Source organism: Lissotriton vulgaris, chromosome 3_1, assembly GCF_964263255.1.
Source record: "Lissotriton vulgaris chromosome 3_1, aLisVul1.2, whole genome shotgun sequence".
NCBI lineage: Eukaryota > Metazoa > Chordata > Amphibia > Caudata > Salamandridae > Lissotriton > Lissotriton vulgaris.
In genome coordinates, this window is record NC_141689.1 from 2,006,077,584 (window position 1) to 2,006,100,078 (window position 22,495).

The following is a 22,495-nucleotide window of genomic DNA, read 5'->3' on the forward strand; positions in this document are numbered from 1 at the left end:
TTCCGCCCGGAAGTGAGGATCCTGATGCCTGCATGTGTCTGGCGGCTACATGGAAACGGCAAGACGACGCAACGTGACAACCCGTCCCTGTACATCTGTTCAATAAAGCACTAAGTTTCAAATGTGCAAATGGGCTAGCTTTGCCAACCACGACCTCGTTTGCCAACCATCAAACTAAAAAAAACAACCTCTTGAAATGCGTGGCTCCGGTCCTTTGACAATAACACTGTTTTGAAGAGCAAGCGTTGCCAACCACGTCTTTATTTGCCAATCAACTCAAGATGGCGAATTTTGACTGACGAAGCACTATGCCGTCTGATCTGCCAACCACGTTCGCCAACCAATACAAAATGGCGGACACGTTATTGATGCTGTATTGCACCATACAGACAAACACCACATGTTCATTTCACTGAATATAACTGAACAATTCTAAAGAAGGAATATACAGTGTTCGAATTCAAATTGCATTCATTTTTGCAATCATTTACTTCTGTGGTTTGTTCAACATATTATGTCTCATATATTCAACAACGTTACTTCAATGTAATTTTGAAGTCATTACATTTAAAGTGCTCTCAGTGAGGAAGGGAAGGGAAGTGCAAAAGTTGTGAGGGACTAGGTAAAGGTGGTGTGACATTTAGAACATTGTGTTAAAATCAGAAACGCCTTTACAATCAAGGTAGTATAGAAGTTCCCAAATTACATCACACATAGGTTAAGTATATTCTTTTCTTTAAATCCTATGGTGTGTTAGGTTGGCGTAGTCTACGTTTCGACCCCGATGTACGCTTAAGGGTTATTCATGCCTCATGTTGGGGTCTTCGTCAGGACAGTGGATGGAGAGCCTATAAGATAATGCGAATGCTAAAGTTAGATTTCTGTGTGGTGAACTGTCTTAAAATGAAAAAGAGAGTGCAGGGATTACCTACATTAATTGACGGTCGGCATCTGCACCGTCGTTTTGTGGGCCTGGGCGTGCTCCTTGAAGTTCTACAATACAGAAATTAAAGAGAAAAGGTCTCAAGGGACTGTCGTTGGCTGTAGAGCCAAAGTCAACATAATTGAGTAAACCGGGGAAGACTTACTTGGACAATATTCCTCATGGAAGAATTGACAACATCATGTCACGTGTGGTTTCAGTGGCCCATCTTTGAGTTCAGTGCACAGCGAGCACCATTCTGGGGAATTAACACAATGGGCCAGTCGGTCAAAAGGCTTACAAAAATGTACTCTGGAAACTCAAAACAAGTTGTGACTACACCAGTTAGGCCGGATTTAAATATTTAGTTAAAAATGAGGATCGGGTATACCGATGCAGTTGTTAGCATTTACGGAGCCTGAATTGGATACTAGACTCCCGTACGGTTTCATACCTGTTCTGCGGTAGGAGAAGGTGTGCCGGGCCATGTACCAACACTCTCTGGTCCGGTGCACCTACAACCAGGCCACCCACCGTTGGACGGATCTCCTGGACCGGGAACGGGGCTTGATCGATCTGCTCGGCCTTGAGATCCCCGGGCTTGGTGAGTAGTAGTAGCTATTTCTTCACTACTCTGTTTTCTCCTGCTCTGTGTGTTATTATATTGCAAATTTTTGTTTTTTACCAAGAGCAATAATGCTGCTGATTACATTGTAGGTAAATTATATTTCAAAATCTTCTGTGCATTTCAGGTGCACTGCTCTCCTTCTCAGTAGCGTTGCTACTATGCTTATTTGTTTTCGATTTTGTGTTCATTTCATTGGCCTGAGAAATTATGTATGAGTGTAGTTTAAAGAACTGCATAACGCTAGACACTAAGGGTCAGATTTTTAATTACCGGCGCTTCCCTGCAAAGTAGCAGGGATGCGCCAGTAATTGTGCACCACGCCACCACCACCCATGGTGCGCCGTATTTACAATGCGGCGCACCATGGGCCCAAAACGTCACCGAAGCGTTAAGCATCTGTGCCGTAAAGGCAGCGCATTGCTGGAGTTGCGTCGCAACAATGGCGCAGCTCCAGCAATGCTATGGGGTGCCCTATCTCCCCAATGCTGCGTCAAGCCAAACGTCTACTTCAAGCAGGCGCAGGGTTTGAGTCACGCATCATTGTCCTAAAAGTGACTGATTGAAATCTTGTAGATTTCCCTCAGCCACTTTTAGGATGCGTTCCTGTGCAGGAACGCCTTCCCTTGCGCCGGAACGCCCCCTGATGGCGCAGGGCTTTACAACGTGATGCATCTCCCATATGCGTCACATTGTTAATATACGCCGCACCACGGCGCCTCTTTTGTTCTGCCGCTGCATCACAAAAGTTACGCAACAATGGAGCAAAAGAGCCGCAAGGGGCTTCTAAATCTGCCCCAACAGACTCAAGTCCAGTCCTTCCTTTGTACACCTGGCAATAAGAATAAATAGTGGTGGTGGATTGATAGTTTGAGTATTTTAATGACTGGTGAATGTAGTAGGAAACTTTTTAGTGTTGTCGCTGATCTGCAATCACAATGGACTTTGTCACTTTGTGTGCTGCGGACTGCTGCCTGCCAGTCCTAGGCGAACCTTTTTAGTAGTTTGTTTAGTGAGTTACATAACTTTCCAAGTCGACGGTCCGCAAATCAAGCAATACTAATATCGTAGTAGACCACATGAGATAGGTCAATATATCCCGTGGAATAGTTGTCTATTTGCTATTTCGCCAAAATATTTTGTTATTGTTCTTTTGAAATGTTTGATTTGGTTGACAAATATCATCCATGTTTTCTGGTCTTTCTTTCTTTTATGTTGTACATCAGCTCCCCCCAGGGGCAAGAGGGCATTGGAGGAGGCTGCTGCTGCTGCTGAACAAGGCCAGGATCGGTTAGGCGAGGGCTCCTTTGCTGGCCCCGGTAAGTTTTAATTTTAATACCTATTTTTTCCTAGCGTTCCTCATTCGATTGTTTCTAAATCGTCTTTGATCTTCTTGTAGACTGCATCTAAATTCTTATCCTGACTCGACCATGACTCCCTGTGGTATTACTGGATTATTTTTATTAGTCTGTCTGTGTAGCTAACTAAGATTGCACATTTGGCAAAAGGTGTAAAACGAAACTCCCATTCTAGTCAGCAATAGCTCTATGCACTGAGTGCAGTCCTCTGGGATTGTCCAGAATGTCTTTTCAAGTCTTCTAAATGTTTATGCTTTGACAATTACCAACAATAAAAAGGTGAATGACCACCAAGAAAGAATAAGATACTACTTTACTTTTGGTTTGGATAGGAGGACAATCCATACTACTACTGTTGCAGGGACAAATCTGCACAAACAGAACTATGGACACTAAATAGTGCATTGTTTATCAATTATAATAGGCGCAGCTAGACTTTCCACATACCTCAGTGATATCAGACTTTGAAGAACCCCCAATCTCCTTACTGACTAGATAGTGTGGCAGAGTCATTTAGCTACAGAATTCATTGATGATTGTTTCCCAATGATGATTATCCAACGCAGGACAAGAGTACGGAGTCAGAGTCCAGAAGTGTCAGAGGCACGGACTCATGCTTGCAAATTGCAAAACCTTTTGCTCATTCACTCATGACCAAAAACCACAGAGTCTATTTAAGTTTTAAAGCTTTATTAAAAGTAAAAATATTTATTAAAATCAAGCTTGTCATAAAACATAAACGGTTGATTAAAAATGGAAAAGTGCTTATAGTGATTTATTTCACACATTTATTGTGGGCGAGCCGAGCCCTCACCTGGTTTGAACTTTCATTTTTCTTTTTGGTGCTGAATCATTGGTCCCTTCGTCCTAGTTATGATGATTTGTTCTTAGAAGTGAAGCTTCTGTCTGTTATGAGAAAAATGGTGCGTGTTAAAAAGCAAGCATTCATCAGTTGTGCCAAAAAGTGCAGCAAGAAAACACCCTTCCCTGGAAAAAGGGACATTTTTACTTTAGTGAAGACAGTCAAAAATTATTAGATTGCGTTCTGTATTCACATTTCTTCATTCCTAGACAAAATACTAGTGAGTGGTGTATGTCTATGAAATCTAACATTCTTAAATGTACTTTGTAGGTGGAACATCTGGTGCTGGGCCCAGCGCGGAGGTGGAGGAGGAATGCTCTGGGGAGGAGGCGGTGGAAGTGCCGGACCAAACTGCTGTGCGGGTTGCCACGGTAGTGGCGGGCAGTGGTAAGCTCTTATATTCCTTACTTATTGAGATTGCAGACTGCATAGTGTGCTTCCCGTGAGAAAATGTAAGGTTTGTCCAGATGAGAGACATGAAGAAGAATGATTGATATATAGTTTGAATGGATGGATGCCTGAATCATGGTACTATCTGACTCTTAGATAGCATATGGGTATCTAGAGAGAGTAGACGGTCACTGGATGAACTAAGTGTTACTTTGAAGAGCATGTAACATCGCACCCGCGCGTCTGTCCCAGTGTAGGAAAGGCAAGGAAAAGAAGTTGTAATTTTGTCTGAATACTACCATGAATAGTAGCAGTAGTTTGTATTGCAAGCACAGCATATATCCGGCTATTATGATGGCCACTCACTACCTCTGTTAATAAGTTTAGTAGAACTCGGTCATTCATTTGTGGATGTATCACTGTTCACTCAATAAAAAGCAAAGCACCTAAAGTCATCCCATATGTAAGCAAATACATACCATGTGCAGTGATAGATAATCAGATTATTTATCTTCTTCATTTTCCTTTTCTAGTATTCATTGGCACTGTAGGGTGAAAGTTAAATTAATTAAGCAGTAGCCCTTGTAACAGAGTATTCTCAGTGCCACCCATAATAGAAAAGTAAGAGCATCACCACCTGCATGTACTGGACTGGTACAGTAACGCAAGTCTGTCTCACTCATCATGGCGGGCATCCGATTTTCTCGGGTGCAAGTTGACTGCGCTGGCATTATGCCGGCTTGCAGAAGTTAACCTACCAATTTTGCCAAACAAGAGAGAAGAAGAAGAATAAGACTGGTGTTCTGTCATAGTCGACTCTAATGGAGTGAGTCCATAGTGCTCGTAGAATTGATTCCTTAAACTCCCACTAATGTTAGAGCAAGGATGAAGAAGTCGGAGGTTAGATAGATACTGGCCACAATAGTTATGTACTGCGCTTGCAAGTTGCTAGTTCTACTGTGACACAACTTTCTGCTGAATCATTTTGTGTTAATCTTAAAGAGCATTGGTTACAGACTATGTCTTTTTCTTTCTTCATATAGATGCTCCTTCCAAACCAACACGGAAGGAGCTGGCTAGACGGGCCCGGCAACGGAGGCTGGAGGCCACTGTCGCCGAATATCAGCGGCTGGTGGCCCAGGAGGAGGAGGACATGCAGAGTACGTCTACAACATCTACGGCGACACCTGCATCCTCCTCCGCGCTCCCTGGGTCAGCCAGTCAGCACAGCAGGTCCCCAGCGGTACGGAGCCGGGGTACCGCAGCCACCCGCCACCGCTGAGCAGCAAAAAAATCAGCTGCCCCCCACAGCAGTTACAAAAAAAGGATGCACCGCCTTTCCCTGAGGGTCTCCTACCTCGAGCAGGAGCTCCTCAACACCAAAACCCTGCTCGAGACCCTCCACAAGGAGCATGCCGACCTGGCCCGGAAAGTCAACAGCAGCAGCCAGCAGTAGGAGGAGACTTTCCCTTGCCCCTTTTTTAAAGTCTTCTGGGGGGTGGGAATTGGGAGTTGGGCTTTTTGGACTGTTCACTGGCATTCGTTGGGGTTAGGGAGTGGGGGTGGGTGATTATTTTTGTTAGGGATATAAATATACTTTTAACTTTATCTTAACATACGGGTTTTTTTTACTGCTTTTGAGGCTGGTGGGTGGGGGTTTAACAGTAAGTTTGTTTTCCTGAAACTTAAGTGGCATCTTGATTCAAGTTGTGTCATTAATTGCCCAAATGTTTTCAAAACTAAGTGCCTCTCACAGAGTAAGTGAATTCAATAGTCCTAAGACTTTACTAGTACTAGCGTCAGTCTCTCGTCTCTCCTAATACTCCATTATACTTCCTCCCCCAAACGCTTATCTTACCTGTAATTTGTGTTTGGAAATAGGGCTAGGCACAGGGCTGGCTGCACGGCAAATGGCGATTAAGGTTGGCAATCCTGGGCGGATGAAATGTCATCACTGCGGTGGTACTAGTGGTGTTACACAGTGGCAGTTGCAGCATCTGAAAAAAAAGAAAATGAAACCTTGTTTGTCCTTACCGTAGCATTAGAACGGTACAATAGAGAATAGCAGGTGACTGTACACTAGAACAGTGCCACAATGTAGCCTAACAAATAGTAAAGTATTGAAAGTATAACTAGTACTTGCGTTGAATTTCTTTGACATTGGTTACTACTACAAGAAATAGTACCGAAGGTGAAGGAAACAGCAGCGTAATAATTTGCCACGTCTAGGAGGAGGATGTTCTTGATGACCAATCAAGTTGATGGCGCACATGAAAGTCTTCTTTCATTTGCCAATAGTGACTGAGTGTCAAGCTGAGTAAGAATAGAATATATCCTCGGATTCCTTCACCAGCCTGTTGCTATGACCTTATCCTCCCCAGCAAGTGTGTGGAATTATAGCTGTCATTTAGTCACACATCAATCAAAACCACACAGCCCGGGGGAAGAGGGTTAGGGTTTGGAAAATGGATGGGAATGGGGGATTTTGGGAAAGTTTTGTTAAGAGAAAAAAAAAGCACAGCATGGACAAACAATAATTGAAGATAAAGAAATCTTTGGGTACAAAGCTAACCATAAATCTTTTAAGTGACATAAAGGAAGTGCATGCACTACTGCATGCATGCTTACTGAAAAGTAAGTAGTACTTTCGACATTTGTGAATGGAAGAATGAGACAGTACTAATTATGCGTTTTCACTTGCCTATCTCTGCACTCGGAGAAACACTCCTTACATTAAATTAGGTTTAAAAAATAACACAAGTAAAACCTATAGAATGGCTGTAGGGATGAATTTAGAAGCAGAGATCAAAGAAATGCAGAGTCACACTCATAGAAGTTCACAGCAATAACATTACTTAAAAGATAATTAGAAAAGAACGGATACTGTATCTGTATGTTGTTGTAGTTGTCCTGTTGAATTTGGTAAGTTGCATGCATCAAACCATTCCTCTTATTAGTGGGACTCCTCCATTCCAGCTGATGCTCCGTCCATCAATGTTGGTGACCAGAAGACACCCTGTCCACTGCCTGCCTGGCGGATGCTGAATTGCGGCTCGCTAATGTGAAGCCTGACTTCATCCTTTTTTTCCCATTGCACAGACTGAAACCCGGCCTGTAATTATTGATGGAAAAACAGGAAGTGATATCAGAACACCACTGACAAATAAATATAAGGTATGTAGGCTGTGTAGTGCAAAAAGTCACACTTTGAGTTTCCTAATAGACAGTACCATATTTTTTAAAGTGCGTACTCTGTCTGAGTCTCCTTTTGAAGGATAAATAAGTATGGGCGAATTAATTTAGCGGATCTTTCCCCTCAAGCTAGGTGTACTGTAAACTGTGTTTTAGGACGAAATTAGACCTTCCCAGCAGTGCTCCCAAACCCTTATTAAACCCAGTCACAAAAATGTAGAAGACCCCCAATCAGATCTCAAAACACGAGGCCTAGTACAAAAATGGTGACAAAACATACTTTGAAAGTAGTAAAGTAGGCCCAAATCCCCCCATACCCACCGTGGATTGTATTCAAACCACTTGCAAGCAAGCAAAAGTATCCATACCCAGCATCGCTCCAAGACCCCCCCACAAACAGCCCCCCACCCAAACACATGCAATACAATACTGCTAACCCTAACGAGCCCTAAGTTAAGAATAGTGGCAAACGCTTTCTTTAACTAGGCCAAATTTCCCCTTTCCCACCATGGATTTTCTTCAAACCACTTGCAACCAAGATTACACATTCCCACGAGTGCTAGATCCCAGAACCCAGTTGCAAAAATGTAGAACACCCCCAAACACATGCAATACTGCTGCTAGTATCCATACCCAGCAGTGCTCCCAGACCCCCAAACCCACCCACAAACACCCGGAACCCCCCCAAAGAGCACCTCAAAGACAAGCAAGTCAGCAAAAACGCAAAATAAATTTCGCCTCCGATTTTGTCCAAACCACTTTTATCAGGTATTAGACCTTCCCAGCAATGGCCCCAGAGCCGTCAACCCAGGCGAAAACAAGTTGAAGACCCCCAAACAGCCAAAAAGCAAAAGTACAGAAAAAGGGGACAGTCATTTTCAGGGCAATTTCCAAAATCACTCCGCGCGCGCTCTGCAGCTAGGACCTAACTCCCCTTTGCCAACATGGATTTTCTTCAAACCTCTTGTAATCAAAAGTATTCATACCCAGCAGTGCTCCCAGACCCCGAAACCCACCCACAAACACCAGGAAGCCCACCAAACAGGCCCCCGAAAACACTAAATTGAGCAAAATGTCACAAAAAGCAAAAACTTTTCCTCATGGATTTTGTCCAAACCACTTTTATCCGGTATTAGACCTTCCCAGCAATGGCCCAGAGCCATCAACCCAGGCAAAAACAGGTAGAAGACCCCCAAACAGCCAAAAAGCAAAAGTACAAAAATGGGGACTTAGTCATTTTCAGGGCAATTTCCAAAATCACTCCGCCTGCGCTCTGCAGCTAGGCCCTAACTCCCCTTTGCCACCATGGATTTTCTTCAAACCTCTTGCAACCAAAAGTATCCACACCCAGCAGTGCTCCCAGACCCCAAAACCCACCCACAGACACCAGGAAGCCCCCCAAACAGGGCCCCGAAAACATGATAGTGAGCAAAAAGGCAAAAACGTTTTCAGGTCTGATTTTGTCCAAACCACTTTTATCCGGTATTAAACCTTCCCAGCAATGGCCCAAGAGCCGTCAACTCACCCGCAAAGAAGTAGAACACCCCCAAAAGTGCAGAGTCTTTCTTCATTGGGCGTAATCCAGCCCTCTGCTTTGAGGGAAATAGGAGTCTGGAGGAGGAGGATAGAGGAGCATGTTCTTGTGAACTTGTGAACCTGAGGAATGCAGACTGTGGCACCTTCAAACCAATAAGCAAATAATTGAAGACAGTTCTGCTGATGGGCTTGTTCTTGTGATTAGGTGATTAAAGTTTTTATTTATATTGACTTTGCAAAACAAAGAAAGACATACACACAGGAATAAAAGTGAATAAGGACGAAAAAGAAAGTTATTGATTCATTGGCTCATTTTCAGGGCTCGGTGTCAGGGAAGAAGAGTTCGTCATCATACTCTGCGAATTCAGGCGGGAGTAGGTCACCTAACAGAGAAGAAATTCCCTCATCTAAGTTGGTGTCCTTCTCGTCTTCTTCCGGCGTGTATTCTCATACTTTGTAATCTGGTGGTATGAGGTGCTGATTCATCTTGATCATTGTTAACCTCTCCACATTTTTGGGCGAGAGGCGGGTTCTTTTGCAAGTTACAATACCACCAGCAGCACTGAAAACACGTTCAGAAGACACGCTTGCGAGTGGGCAAGACAAGTAGTTTATAGCCAGGTTGGAGATCTCTGGCCACAATTCTTTTTTCCCATGCCAATACGCCAATGGGTCATCATGAACATAGACCTCTGTTGAGTCATTCAGATAGTCCTGCACCATCGACTCAAGGTTCTCCACGGTTCTTCCACTTTGCTTACTTTTTGCTGGGACCTTTTGAGAAGCAAACCCAAGCTGAGTTAGCCAATGCTCTTCTTCACACAATGTTACTGTTGTGTCTGGTGCAGATGATCCGGTTGCTGGTGTCTTTAACGGCTGAGGGGTCACTTCTGCCACAGCCACAGGTGCAGAAGTGGATTCTTTTGGCTCAGGATGGCCTGCTGATGCTAATGTACTGCCTTTCCCTTCAATTTCCTGCCATTCTCTTTCAAACCTCATGGCTGACACAGCTAGCCAACGTTTGTACATTAAAACTTCTGCGTCACCAAAAGCAAAAAATGCTCTGCCTGCCAGACCCTTTTTGTAGCGTGGATCCAGAATTTTAGAACAAATGTAATGCTGTTCTGAGTGGATCATTTGAAGACGTTCATCGCCAAGTAGGCGCTGTAATAATTTCTCCGCCAAATCAAAAGCTTCTTGCTTTTCTTCATCTTTTTGAAACATAGAAGACACCGCCTTCAATTGGTGCTCTAGCATGCGCAACAATGGGATAGCTTTTCCCAAATGACAGTCCTCCCTGCTGACTACATGCGTGAAGACCTCAAAAGGACGAAGCATGTCTGTCCGGCTTTTAACTAGCTCCCATTGCTCCGCATGTAGCCTCATGTCCTTCATATCTGTACCCAGTGTTAAGAAATACTGATCGACTACCGTAAACTGCTCATACAGACGCTCAAGCATGTAGAAGGTTGAGTTCCAACGTGTTGCCACCTCCTGGATGAGTGCTTTCACTGGCAGTCGATGTTCATGTAGCAGGCCCCTCAGATGCTTCCGGGCCTTAAAAGAATGGCTGAAATGTGTGCCCATTCTTCGGCAGGTGGTCAGTAACTCGCACACTGGACTTTCTTCACTCAAGAATTTTTTAACAACCAGGTTTATACAGTGCGCCAAACACGGCACTCTGAAATATGTACCCAGATCGCATGGCCTTGACTACATTGGCGCCATTATCCGTGGAAACATAACCAATCTTGCGTTTTTTTGGGGACAGCCATTGAAAGACCTTTGTGTTAAACTCCTTCAAAATGTTTTCTACTGTATGACTTGTCTCCATGCCAAACATGGCTAGTGTTGCATGTTTCCGAGCAGCTTTAAAAACGTTGTCCGGGTCAACACCTGCCCTTAACTTTGCTGTAACTCCTGAAAAAGAGACCCAGTGTGCAGTGATGCACATGTAATCAGTGCCTGCACCACTGGTCCACATGTCTGTTGTCAGATGTACAGTGAACAGCACTCTTCTGCAAAGCTGCCCCAATCACCTCCAGCACATCTGCATGTAGTGCTGGAACCGCAACTCTGGCAAAATAGAACCGGCTAGGAACCTTCCATTTAGGGCTGAGCGTTGCCACTAATTCAAGAAAAACAACCCCTTCCACAAAAGAAAAAGGGAGAAGGTCCAGAGCTAGCATTTTAGCCAGCTTAGTGTTATACAGACGCGTCAGTGGGTGGTTGCGTTCAAATGGCGCTTCTGAAAACAACATGCTTCTAATGGTGGGCTGGACCATGATTTTACGGGATGATGATGATGACTTCCTCGACCCAGTTACGCTCTGTGATGATGAACTTTTTCGCATTGGTGTCTCACTCTCTCCCACACTCTTAGTGTGGCTCACAGGGGGTGTGCTGCTGACAGGGGTACTGGGTGTAAGTGAAGAAATGTTTGACACTTCTTCCTCCTCGTCATCATCAGATGAAACATCAACGTATACAGTTTGTTGACTTCCAATTCGGGCTTCCTTGATCTCCTTTAGGTGCGCATGCCATTGGACAGCGTGCTGTCTCTCAAGATGACCTCTCTGGCCTCCGGTACCATAGTTGGTACCAAGCTTACCACAACTAACTGCAAGCTTACAAATGCTACAAATGGCTATGTTTTCACTTGTTGTGCAAACACTAAAGAAGTCCCAAACTGCGGACTTGAAATGTCTGTGGGGGGTGGAGGAGGCGATACTGGTGGTCATGCTGCTAATGCCAGATGAAGTGGAGGATGTGTGTTGCCGAACTTTACTACGTTGTGCACTTGCACCACCACTAATTGAGGTCGAGGTGGATGGAGGTCCCTTGTGGCGAGAAAAAAATATGGAAGCGGTAGGTGGTGGTGTACTAGTTACCTCCAATGATGGTGTTCCCATTGCCTCCTCGTCAACATCACGCTCAGCAGCTTTTCGGGCTAGGGTCAAAATGTCTGTTTGCTGCATGCCCGCTGAGGCTGGAGTGGCGTGTATGATGACTGCGTCATCGTCGTGAGAGTCTTCATCAGCAGGAGTAGTATACGCCACTTCTTCTTCAGCACCACACTCCACAAGTACGAGAGTTTTGGGGACCTTCCTTTTACGCTTAGCTACCTTTGTCAGATCACAGTGTGCCTCACTCTCAGACGGCAGTGGTGGTTCCCGAGTTAGATCCATATCATAAGAAGGAATGGGGCTTGAAGAAGATGTAGACACCATCCTTGATCTTTTCCTTGCTAGGGATGTGAAAGACAATGAATGATCAGGAGGAGTGGCTTCCTCAAATGATAGCTCGGCTTGAATGTCAATTTCCTGATGTGCCCCTACTTCGGGAGGAACAACTATTGTGGGCACTTGTGCCCCTCCATGCACCTCTGCTTGCGCATCTCCCTGCGCTGCCTCTCCTTCCACATGTACTTGGGCTTGTACTTGCACATGAGGTTGTTGTTGCGGCTGTGGTTGTTGAACACTCGTCAGATGAGTTCCAACAACCTGTGTTGATTGAGAGACATTGCTGCTACTTTCTTGCGATGAGCCAACATCACTGGTCGATGGTGATTGAACAACTAGACTGGCTGCCTCTGCAGCACTCAAGGGCTTGGACTTAAGTTGGCGTGGTGGTGGTGGCACTGAATGTAGCGGGGGTGCTGCTCCCAGCTTGGTCCCCAGCAGATCCCGCTGCTGCTGCAGGCATACTTTTTTTTTATTCCCAAAAAATGTGGCGGGCGGCACACCAGTCTCCTTGGTAACTCGCTTCTTCTGCTCCGTACGGGCAACTTTCTTGCTAGAAGAGCTACGGGGAACTTTTTTTGGGGCCATCTTCTTCAGATGTCAGAACAGCAGGCTGCAGTTGCACGAGTTGCAGAGTTGTCTTGTCTGTGGCCACACGTGACGTTATGCTGCACACACACAGCTGCAGGACTTCTTCCTGGCACTGGTGGTTCTCTTGTGCACCTAAAAGGAATGAAAGACAGAGGAACATCAGTTATACACCCCAAAAAGTCGAAAAACACACAAAAATCTGCATAATCCCATGCCATCCATGCCCTCAATGATGTTTAAATTCAAGACACCCCACAGAAAGACTAGGCCCATGCACCACTCACTACCCCTGGGCAAAAGGCCCCAACTGCAGCCCAAAAAATCGAAAAACACACAAAAATCAGCATAATCCCATGCCATCCATGCCCTCAATGATGTTTAAATTCAAGACACCCCACAGAAAGACTAGGCCCATGCACCACTCACTACCCCTGGGCAAAAGGCCCCAACAGCAGCCAAAAAAATAAAAAAACACAGAAAAATCAGCACAATCCCATGCCATCCACGCCCTCAATGATGTTTAAATTCAAGACACCCCACAGAAAGACTAGACCCATGCACCACTCACTACCCCTGGGCATAATGGATGAAAGCTAGGCAAAATGGGTGCAGGCCTGAGAACACCGCCTGCATTCAAAATGGCCCCTTGCCCCCCAGCACATGGCCAGGGCCTGCCTGTACCAGCACTCAAAATGGCCCCCACCCACATGGCCAGTCCCCATCAACACCCCAAAAAATTGAAAAACACACAAAAATCACCACAATCCAATGCCATCCATGCCCTCAATCATGTTTAAATTCAAGACACCCCACAGAAAGACTAGGCCCATGCACCACTCACTACCCCTGGGCAAAAGGCCCCAACAGCAGCCAAAAAAATCGAAAAACACAGGAAAATCAGCACAATCCCATGCCATCCATGCCCTCAATGATGTTTAAATTCAAGACACCCCACAGAAAGACTAGGCCCATGCACCACTCACTACCCCTGGGCATAATGGATGAAAGCTAGGCAAAATGGGTGCAGGCCTGAGAACACTGCCTGCATTCAAAATAGCCCCTTGCCCCCGAGCACATGGCCAGGGCCTGCCTGTACTAGCACTCAAAATGGCCCCCACCCACATGGCCAGTCCCCATCAACACCCCAAAAAATCGAAACACACAGACGGACCTTACCATTGGGTTCCATCGCCACCACCAACGGAGCCAGCCACTCTGAGCAGTTTATGGGTTCAATGATCCCAATGTCTTCCAGTCTCTGCAATTCCTCTTGCACCGCTTCCCTGACCGCTATGGGTATGTTCCTCACTTTGTGGGATACCGGCGTGGCGTTCTCCTTTAGGTCGATTCTATGCATGAATTTGGTAATTTACCCACTGTTCCCCCAAACACTGTGGGGTATTCGCTTCGCATCTTCTCGAAGTGCGGTTGGCCCTCTGCGCTGGTCATCAGTACTTGTGTGTCTCCTCCTGGGTTTAATTGTATGCCCAAGTCTCCCTGATACATCCACCCAAGGACCAACGGGCCCTTTTCTGCCACATATAGCTTGCACTCGGCACTGCGGCTTTTGAGCTCGAACTTCAGGACTCTGTATCCTACCATTGGAATGGGTTCACCCGTGAACATGACTGGCCTTATATCTGGGGGTTCCAGGTGCGAACCCAGGCTGGGTTTGAAGCTTTCACTCCACACTGTTCTTTGGACTATGGTATACGGGGATCCCGTATCCGCTACCATCTTGATCCGTATCCCGCCTATAACCATGTTGCATTGTGGTTTCTTGGAGCGTCTGCAGTCGATACCTAGCACATGTTCTTCAATGCATAGTACGTTGTCTTCTTCGTCCTGTTCACCTTCTCCTTCCCCCTCCGGTTCTTGCACCACATATTTCACTGCTGGTCTCTTCGTCTCATGGCGACATACTCTTTCATAGTGTCCTATGATCCCACAGTGCGTACATTTTGCTCAGAACTCCGGACAGCGTTTGTCAAACACCGCATGGGACGGGCTGCCGCACCTGTAGCACTTGCCTGTGCTCTCTTTGTTCTGTCGCTTTTTCTGCGCAGGTCATGTGGTCCATTTGGTTTACCCTTTTCCTTCTGTTGAGGTGACTTTGCCTCTCTCTGGCGGTTCTGCTTCATCAACTTTATTGATTTATTTATTTATTTGTTTATTTATTTATTTATGCGTTTTTGTATAGCGCAGACTTTACCCGAAGGTGTCAGAGCACTTCACGATAGGAACAGAACTGATACAAGAGAATATTACAAGTGAACAAATTACAAAAGCAAACGTTACATTACATAAGGCAAAAGTTACAATTGTGAGCAAACGAAATACAAGAGGTAGCAAACTGTGCATTACAGGAGGAGAAAGTGACACGTGTGCAGGTTACAAAAGCGTAAAAAGTACAAGTAGAGGTAGAATACTGCAATAAATGGAGGACACTCAAAAAAAAGAACAAACGTTACGTAGGCAATGGTGGCACTTGTGCAAGTATCGAAAGAAAACAAAATGTAACAGGTAGCAAACAGTGTGTTACAAGAGAAAAAGTGACGTGTGCATGTTACGAAAGAGTACCAAACACAGGTAAAAGGGTAACACTGCAATAAATGGCAGACTCTCAAACCACAAGAACACACTAAAGGCACTTCCATAGTGATGGAGAATAGAAATTTTCTATACTAAAAGGTCTTCCTTCAGATAATAGAGAGGGCATGAATTAACTTTGGAAGTGTCTTTGAAGGAGGAGAACTTTGAGGTCAGTTTTGAAGGTCTGGGAGGAGGTGGTGGTCCGGAGCTGAGGCAGAAGTGAGTTCCAGATTCTCACTGCGTTGCCTGAAAAGGATTGGACCATCAATCTTTCCTTCTTGAAAGTGGGAGGTTCAAGCAATAGATTTTCCGGATTTCGTGATGGCCTAGAGCCTCCTGAGAGTTTCAGTTTATTCGCCAGGTAGCGAGGAGAGGAGGAGTGCAAGGCTTTGTGGGTGATGCAGGCAGTCTTGTAGATAGATCTTGCCTCAATGGGAAGCCAGCGGAGGGTGGATAACATGGGTGTGGTGTGGTCGCTTATTTTGGCCCCATAAATGAAACGAGCTGCTGAATGGAGAACAGACTTAAGGGGGGACAGGTGGGATTTGGGGAGGCCAGTAAGAAGAGAATTGCAGTAGTCAAGTCTGGAGAGGACCAGCGATTGGACCAGGGTTTTAAGTTCATGCTCCGGGAAGAAGCGACGAATCCCCCAAAGAAGGCGCAGTTGATATCGAGCAGACTTTGCAATTGAATTAATGTGGGAGAGTAGATTGAGTTTTGTGTCGAGTATGACACCAAGGGATTTTGCGCTGTCGACAGTGATGGGTTTATTGTTCAGTAGATTCATCTGGTCCATCCATGATTGAACCGGGGGAGGAGAAAGTGAGGAGGAGAGGAGGAGGAATTCAGTTTTTGAGGGATTCAGAATCAGTTGATGTGTTGACATCCAGTTTTGAATGGAGTCCAGAGTAGAGCTTAGGACGGAGAGATCTTGAGTGGAGGCAACCTTGAGGTAGATTTGAGTGTCGTCTGCGTAGAGATGATAGTGGACCCCAGATTTACATTGGAGATTTCCCAGTGGTCCCAAATAGAGATTGAACAATGTGGGTGCAAGTATAGAGCCTTGAGGAACACCTTGACCCACCGACAAAGGAGATGAAAGACTGTCCGCTATTTTGATCATTTGGGATCTATCAGAGAGGAAGGAAGCAAACCATTTGAGCACAGTCCCTCCATGCCCATTCTCTGTTGAAGAGTGTTGAGGAGGGTGTTGTGATTGACAGTGTCAAAGGCTGCAGAAAGGTCAAGGAGAATTAGAAGACAAGACCCCCCCGAATCAAGTATCCGCAGCGCGTCATCAATCACTTGCTGCAGGGCTGTTTCAGTGCTGCAGTTTTGGATGAAGCCGGACTGAAAATTGTCAAGAAGATCATTGTCCTTGATATGACGAGAGAGTTGTTTTGCAACACATCTTTCTGTGATCTTCGCAAGAAAGGGTAGGTTAGTGATGGGGCAGATGTTGTGGTGGTCATTCGCATTAGCAGTGGGTTTTTAAGCAGAGGGGTGACCTGCCCAGTTTTGAAGTGAACAAGAAGGGAGCCTTGACAGAGGGAGAGGTTGACCAGAGTGGTCCAATAGGGAAGAGAATGTGTATTGAAGTCAATGGCAATGGCACTAGGGATGGGGTCAAGAGAATTGTTGGAGGGCTTTGTTTAGAGGACGCACTTGAGGAGGACAACTTCAGAGATGGGGGTCGAAGTTCCGCCAAATGGCTAGTGATTTGCGCTCCTTTGGAGGGGTAGGATGAGCGACCTGATCCACAAGTGATTTCACTTTTTCATCAAAGAATACAGCGAAATCCACAGCTTTCTTTGTCGAATCCTCCAACTTGGAGGTTGGGGGAGAGCAGTTAGTATTCTTGATGAGATCAAATAGTTTTTTGGGTCTATTTTTGGCTGAGTCAAGGAGGGTTCTGAAGTGTGATGCTTTCCCAAGGAAGATGTGCTTGTGGTACTTGGATCTTGCTGAACGAAGCGTGGCCAAATTATCGGTGGAGGGCTCTTGCCTCCATTGTTTCTCCAGGAGTCTCAGGACGTAATCTCTTTTCGCCGCATCTGCACACCTTTTGGATAGTTCTGCCTTTTTCACCATAGCAATAACTTCTTTCAGGGTTGCGTCCCCGTTCACCCATAGTTTGTCTTGAACTGTTTTGTTTGTCGTGTGCATGACTATTTGGTCCTTTATAAACTCATAATGCAAGACCCCAAATTTGCACGTGATTGCTAGTTTTCTTAGTGCTGCCACATAATCGTGTATAGATTCGCCCGTTTCTTGTTTCCTCTGTTGGAAATTATATCTATCTATGGACGTACATACTGCTGGTTGAAAGTGGGTGTTTAGATCCTCTATCGCGTGCCGAAATACATGGTCATTCGCAGCTGGTCTTGGAGTGGGTACTAGATTTTGGAATACCCTGATCGCTTCTGGGCCCAAGTTGTGTAGTAATATTCTTTTCCTCCTCTTGCTGGGGTATACTTCTCCGCTCTCATCTTCCAGGGTCTCTATGTAGTTAATGAAATATTCTCTCCAATCTTCCCACTTCATCAAGGTTTCTCCTGGTGTGGGTAGGAACGGGATAGGATTCGTGAGTGAGGACGCTTGCGTGCACATTTCGGCGCGTCTTTCTGGCTCCGTCTCTTGTCCCCTTGAGCTGCCTGGCACGCTTACACTTCCATCGTGCCTTTGGTTCAAATGGGGCTCTGAGGCACCCCCTTCCCCGTTTTGCCCTAGTTCCGCCAGGGCCCTGGGTGTCTTTTGGGCATGAGTTATGTGTGATGACTTTCTGGTGGCATGTTCTCGTTCTCTGCCTCAATTCTTCCCTTTCTGGTGGCAGGTATACTCGTGTGAGTGGCTTCCACCCCGCTGTGCTGTGTGCTGCCCTGTTGTGTGAGGTCGGGCCTGTTTCTTTCCTGTGGTCTCTGCAAGCTCCCCTTTGTTTCTCTTTACTTAGGGCGGGACTGCTCTCTACCCTCCTTGTTCCTAGAGCCAATACTACTCCTTGTGCTCCTAGTTGCCCTTGCCTTGGTTGCTTACCTCTGGTAACGTCCGCTGCCACGCTCTCTTGCTGATTGCTGAGCTCCCCAATGTTGCTGCTCCCCTTGGTGGTTCCTTCTGTCCCTGGTGGCTCCGGTTCTCCTTTCTTTGCCAGGATCTCACCCTCAACGCCACTGTAATGTTCAACCCTCACCCAAGGAAGTGCAGGAGACGGGGTGTGTTTGCTCCAGTATTTATTTATTAAGAAATAAATCTATCTAGCAAGAGAGCACCGGGAATGTCCGGAGCTCTCAATTCCTATGCTACACATTTTGCAAAGTGCAGGTTTTAAAACGTACGTGTTTTTTTTTGTTAAAATCGTTGCGGTGCATTTAATGTTAGCCATAGGACTGGCAGCTGATCACTGATTGAGCGCTAAGCGCCATTTATAAAATAATGCAAATTTTTCAGTCTGTGAGTGAGAGACAGTCCGGAGGCACACCACTATCTGAGACGGAATCTTACCTTGCGAGGCAAGCCGCAGCATTTTCGTATCAGTGTTACTCCGTGATGTGACATCACTGTCTGCAGCACTCTCACTCGGCCCGGCCACGCTCCCAGCTCTGAAATAAGTATTCGCAGCGGACGGCAGCCAAAGTTATTCTGCCCCAACAGCGCCGGGCGGCCCGGCCGTGCAGCGTTGCGATCAGCAGTGTTCCAAGGCAACCGAGCACCACGATCCCGGCGCAGCTCGCTAACCACTGAGCAGCCAGCCTCCACCAATACCTCCTTGCGCACCCTGTCAGCTGGACATGCTGTTGCGTCACCACAGGGTGCCACGGCCAAGTTGCCACACATAACTAATCTGCGCGGTACCCAGGCGGCGGGCAGACCCTGCCTGGTTCTTCAGGCAGCAGTGTAGAGCAAATGTAACGTTGTAGCACTGAGAGCAGTGCACGTGACGTCGGATCTTTAACTGTTAGATACTGAGCCTGCTGGCAAGTGCAGTGCTGCGGCCCGGCCCGGCGCACTGCACACAGATGTCAGAGGCACTGGCGGGCGGGCTAGCACCTGGCGTAGGCTAAATCAGCCACTTTCAGCACTGACAGGTCAGTGACAAAAATGCCTAACAATGCATTTCAGTGTGGTGATGCGGGATCACCACACTGAAATGCGTTAGCGTCATGCCTGATGCGTGATACTTGGCAGGACTGTAATACTGCAGCGAGGGAAAAGCTGCTGATTTTCTGCCTTCTTAGTGATAATTGCATTAAATGACATCGCTTTCTGGAGCCGTTCCTCCACACATTTTCGTTTGGCATCTCTTACTGGAATATTCCGGAATCTAACTGGCTGCTAGTCTTGCCTCAACCTCGGCTGGCTCAGTCTCACAGCTGCAAGGCCTGCAACACCACTACTAGTCCGGGACATTCACTTGGGACTGGAGAAGTGGACTTGGTTGGTCACGAGAACAACACTCTGTGGCTGCAGCGCTGCGCGGAGGTAAACTGATTAAATACATCAATGCGGTATCCAATATGTGACCACCACATGCAGCAGATGGGTGTAGAGTATAGACCCGGACCTGATAAGAAAGTGCCAGTGCTAAGCAACGGAAAGCACCGGCACAAATTAAGCACTGGTTTCATGACATCAAGGTAATTTCTTCAGGGCCAGTATATTAACCAATATTATTTACGATCACAATTTCTGATCTACTAACACTTCATTTCTTAGATTATCATCAAATGGACACACACTGATAAAGATGCAATCTGAAATTAAAATTGCTAATTAGTTTCTTATTGTGTTCGGGAGTTGAAGTGGTATTCTGTTTAATCAGTCTCACTCCTTTATTTCAGAACAGCATGACAACTATCTCCAACGTCACTTTGGTATATCCTGGGCATGACTCTGTTCTTTGGTGCTCAACCCAATGGGTTTACAGACAGTCAGTGCAACAGCGCAGGAACATGCTCCCACCCTCCGACTCCACGACTCCAGGCCTCACAAACAGTCATCAATGCAGTGCCCACTTTGGGGAAGGAGATTTCTCAAAAACAGTTTATGCTCCCTTTCTTGCCTACCTAATGGCTCGTTCTCACTGCTGGAGTCCATGCACCAATGGGAGCTGCTTATGCTTTTCCACCATACACTAGCCCAGGGCCCTTTACACTGGGTCACATTGCAACTCCTAGTGGTCCCCTGCAACAGTCCAGCAGCTGCTGTTGCACAAGGCCCTCTACAGCCAGTCCGTTGTCCGCCATATTGGTAGGTCGTCAACAGGCTCTCACGGCTGTTGCTTGGATGTTTATTTGCTGAGAATTAATGTTGGCATACCAGCAGGACTTCGGGCTCTCACTGCTCGACATGTGTCTCAGCACCATCAACCCATGGCTGCCATTTTGTCAGGTTGGTCCCAGGAGAGATGCTGCCTCGCTATCCTCCTTTTAAGTGTTTGCAATATGCCTCTTCAGAACCATGTGCCTACTGCAGTTAAGCAATTAGTTCACCTCAGGTTGGTAGAGTAAATGGGCATTGACACAGTGGATACATGTCAGATACTATGGGGCAGATTTACAAGGGACTGACGCATCTATATAGATGCGTCAGTTTCCTTGCTTCAGTGCCGAATGTCCTTGCGCCACTATGGATGCACTATATTTACAATACAGTGCTCCATGGTGCAAGGATTAACAGACGCGTCAGGAATTCTGACGAATCTTTTGGTGCAAAAAGCCCTGCATCATTCCTTACGCCTGCTCTGAGCAGGCATAGGGATTTTGACGCAATGAAGACGTAGAGTGACGCAGTGAAATCTTGTAGATTTCACTGCATCAATTCTACATGGCTTTTTGCGTGGGAAGTCCCACTCTGCATACAGACGCAGGTATAATGTGAGGCAGGGCTTTACAACGTGACGCATCTCCCTAGATGCGTCACATTGCAAATGGGCCGCAGCATTTACGCTGCAGCTGCGTCACAAAAGTGACACAACGGTGGTGCAAAAGTCATGTAAGGGGCTTGTAAATCTGCCTCTATGGGTATAAGAGAGGAGCTCATTCAGCTCACATCTAGGGGCAGATTTACAACTTCTGAAGCATCCCCAGCAAATCAGCAGGGATGCGCCTTGAAAGATGCGTCATGCAAAACTACCCGTGCGCCACCATGGATGTCCCGCATTTACAATGCGGTGCGCTGTGGTGCACGGATAGGCAGATGCGTGAAGTATCTGCCCACATAAGGTTGGCGCAGTGCGAGAGTCATGTCGCTGGCGCAACTCAACTCCAGCACTGTTTCAACACAGCCTATCTCTAACATGCTGCGTCACGCCTTACTCTTGCTTCAAGCAGACGCAAGGTTTTGACTAAGTATGGGTGTAAAATCCGTTTTGCGGGTGAATTTGCAGATTTTTGATGATTTTGCGATCCACGAATTGCACAAATTTACCCAATAATCCGCAAATTTGCAAGCTACGAATTATTTTGCTTGGTCGCGCTTGAAAAATACAATATCGCGCGCCCGGCGTTGACTTACCGTGATTCTGAGTCCACCGAGTTGTTTTTTTCCCGGTTTTGCGTGTGCTGCGTGATCGCGCAAGAGTTTTTCGTACGCAATTACGTTATCGCTTCTTGCCATCTTGCACAGCGAGAGTTTGACAACGGGAGTACGTCATAAAGTCCCGCGATCACGCATTTCTGGAGTAAACAATGCCGAACACATAGATGCGGCGCGCAGCTGACTTCCGGCTGGAGATTTGAACAGCTCGCGTTCCCGAAATTGCAAAAATTGCAATTCTGTACAAGAAATCCACCACAGGAAGCATAAACCTTGTGAAAATGATGATTTTGATCAGAAGAACTCCTCAGATTGACATTTGGCTGCACTTTTTGGCGCAGGAGTCCATTTTTTGGGGTGGGGTGGGAGGAAGGAAGTGCCCCAGAGTCTCCAACTTCCTGTTCCTGTCCAGCAGGCTCCTCCCAGTGCTTTGTCCATGTACTGGTCACTTTTCAATTGGCTGTGGAGCTGGAAGGATTACTTTCTGTGACTGCTGCTGGATATTTGTATTTGAGGACTTTTTGGACTTTGGAGTTTGGATCACTTTTGGACTTGAAATTTTACAAGTAAGTTGGTGTTGTTTGTTTGGGGCATTGCAGTTGAGGCAACTACAGTTCTAAAACTTTTTTCACAACTTTAACAAAATATATATTG